We start from the raw sequence: 3281 nt of genomic DNA, 5'->3' as shown, positions 1-3281 counted from the left end.
TGTTCCTCTTTTTTTTTTTTTTTTTTTTTTAAAAAAAAAAAGGTAATGGCTCTGAAGGTATGGCGGCAGACAGTCCTGAAAAATGCAACATGTAAAGCATTTACCATATCCTAAATTTGCACTCTTTGCAGACCTGTGCACATGTACTCAGCTTTCAGAATAGTTTTGCAAGTTGTAAATGGAAAAAGGGGTGGAAGCTTTTTAATAAAAGAAAAAAGGAAAACAATGCATTTATAAATGATCCTGTATTAGAATATAATAAAACTCCAGTATAGTCAGTTACTACCCGTGATGTACAACAGATATCTTCTATTTTAGTTGCTAATAAAGGGCTACACAAACCAAAATAGTCTGATTTAAACTTATTGCTTTGTGTTCTGTATGTGGCTGCTTGTCATTAACATCCTTTATCCTCAGTTCTTAGGCTTGATAACTCAGCCATTCCGTAAAGTGCTTTAGAATGTATTTGATATTCAACATGTGGTACGACTACTTCATTTAAAGATTTCTTATCTTAAACCTGCACTATGAGTTCAGCTGTGCAAAAGGTTTTTAAAATTCTTTTGTATATTTTAATTTTGGTTTACAGTATTATCTATAAAATATTATCTTTTAGTATGTGATACACTTCTGTATCAGAAATACTCTCAATGATTCTTATGCTCAGTTTGGTTATTGAAGGGGAATGGATGCAGTATTTTTGTTCAAAGTGACTTAAAACGGAAAACAAACAGCTTGAAGTGATGATTCTTAAGAGTATCTGTGACGCATCTGTAGCCCACAGAAGCCATACAGTGCTATGCTCAAGCAATTAGTCCTTAAAGATTTAATTGAGAGGGGAAGGTAAGGCTTCTCTCCTGTGTCCTGTCCCTGTCCCCCAATCTCCCCTCCCCACGCTTTTTTGTTTTTATAATTCTTTGGCTGGTGGTATGAATAGTTTCATGTTCTTCAAACGTCATCTCATCTTCAGAGTTCTTGAACTTTCTGCCTGTCAAAATAGTGGTGTGGTTGTCTGAGCTATTATCATTCCCAAAACGTCCTTTCATTCTAATAAGGAATGCTAAATAGGATGGCAGTACTGGCTCATTATCTAAATGGAGATTTCATTCCCTGATATTTGACCTGTTGTCAAGCAACCTCCTGTTACATTCAGCTTTTCTGGGTAGCAGAGGGGAATTTCAGAATCCAATTTAGATTATCTTTGAAAACTGTGGGAATTGCTGCATGCAATGTCTTCACCTGAAAGCATACCCCACACCTTTTTTATTTCCTGTTTAAAAACAAAAACAATCCTTTCAGGAGCTTTTGTTACAAACAGGCACTGCTTACACCACTTTTGTCTTCCCTATCCCAGTTGGCCACCATGTTAATAATGAGAGGTGAACACCACTTACAGAATGAACTCCTCTGCAGATGTTCAGAATCTGTCACGAATGCCAAACCTCCTTGCATGGTCGTTCTTTTACTTGCCTCATTGCTCGGTCTTGTTCGTGAAAATTCCCAGGAGCAGACAGGAAAAACAACTTTGAGATTGTTTTTGACAGACCAGCAGGAAGGCTGTGCAAGTAGAGCTGAGTTGGTAGTCAGTCTTTATTAGTACTCGTCTGACTGTGCCTTATTAACAATGATTTGGTGATGAGGGTTATTTTTTTAATCTGTGGTGGATACAAGCTTAATTAGGACTCAGATTTCTTTCAGTCTTAATGCTGAATGCTTAACCTTGTTACTGAAGCACGCAGTTAATTGGAAGAGTTAAATATATGCTTTCTCCCTAAGGTAAACGCAGTAATAGCTTCTGAATACAAATATCTAAGGTGCATCTTAGTTCTCTAAGAGCCTGTTAATAAGAGCAAAACATAACTGCAAGAGCTTCAAGGAAAACAGTCAGCCATTTCACTCAGTGCCATGTTATGAAATACCTTACAGTGAAAGCACTTCACATGTAAACGGTGTAATGTATTTCAAAATAAAGTTTCTAATTAAAATGGGAATTTCTGTGCCTACTAATAATACCAGTAATGGCAGTTCAGAAACCCACTCAAAAGTTTGCGTTGTGACGTCTGCTCGAACTTCAGGGTTTTATTTTATTTTTTTTGTAAAAACTCAGAGCAGAATACATCTGGTTTTAAAGAACTCAGTGGTGGGGATCTTAATTCTTTGGTGGGGTTGGAGGGAGTTGACTTCACCACTGTTTCCTGGTGTCTCAGTTTAAAATGCCAGAAGGAAAAGCAACAAAGAATAAGGAGCTCCTGAAAAGATCTTCACTGAAGACTCCAGTTTCCACTATTGTCTTTACTACAGATTTTGTTTTCACTCAAATCCACATTTGAATGCAGCTTTTTGGGACAAACAGTATCTGCCTTACACATCAGCGAACCTTCACCGTCCTGTTCACTGCTGTGGAGGCTTTTTCTGTTCATAGGATTACTGGGATTTAACCCTCCTGCTGTGGTGTGATGAACCCATCCAGGAGGGTGATTATTTTCAAATTCTGACATTTTAGAAAAATCTCCAGTATGTGAAGATGATCAAAACGTTTTTTTTTTTTTTTTTTTTTTCCTGTGTTCATGTTATTTACAAAAGGGCTTCCTCGAGTGTGGTTTTTTTAATTTTATTTTTATAAAAGGTGTTTTTAAAAATTCTTCAGCTTCCTGTTGTTGCAGTTAAATGGAGCAGTATTTTTTCCTTGGCCTAGGTTTTAGTTCAGCAGAAGCACAAGGAAGTCTCAGCATAAGCACGGTGGGCAGCAAAGGCATTGGGGACTCATTTGATGTTTGCACATGCAGCCCCATGGTACTTCAGCACTTGGTTTCAGCAGTTGGTGCCAGGTTGGTTGTCCTCCCCTGTTTCTCCCCCCCCCCATTTAATGGATTTGTTCCCTCCCCCTGAAAGAATTAAAATCCTCCCCTGCGTGAAAGGAAGCTGTGCTTTCAAATGGCATCCCATTATAATTTGCAGGTGTTAGTTGCCTGGGCTGAATTCAGTGTGCTAACTAGCATCTGATCTGCTTTCAAAAAATTGCCTAAACTAATATGTTCATGGTGAAATAGCTGAAGTTGCTTGTCTAGTGACCTTTTGCCTTCCTACCTCTGTGAGAAACTTTTTGAAGTTGAACCTGAATCTAGCTGATGAGATCTCCTTTGTGATGAAACACTGAATTTCAGTGACCAGTTCAGTGCACCTCAAAGAGGGGAGGTCTTTTGGGTTTGGGTGTGCAGTGCAGCCAGATAGTCACATGTCTAGGTTGGAAGAGACCTCCAAGATCACTGAGTCCAACCTCT

The sequence above is a fragment of the Aythya fuligula genome, chromosome 3 (assembly GCF_009819795.1).
Source record: "Aythya fuligula isolate bAytFul2 chromosome 3, bAytFul2.pri, whole genome shotgun sequence".
Classification (NCBI taxonomy): domain Eukaryota; kingdom Metazoa; phylum Chordata; class Aves; order Anseriformes; family Anatidae; genus Aythya; species Aythya fuligula.
Note: the sequence above shows the minus strand (reverse complement) of the source record.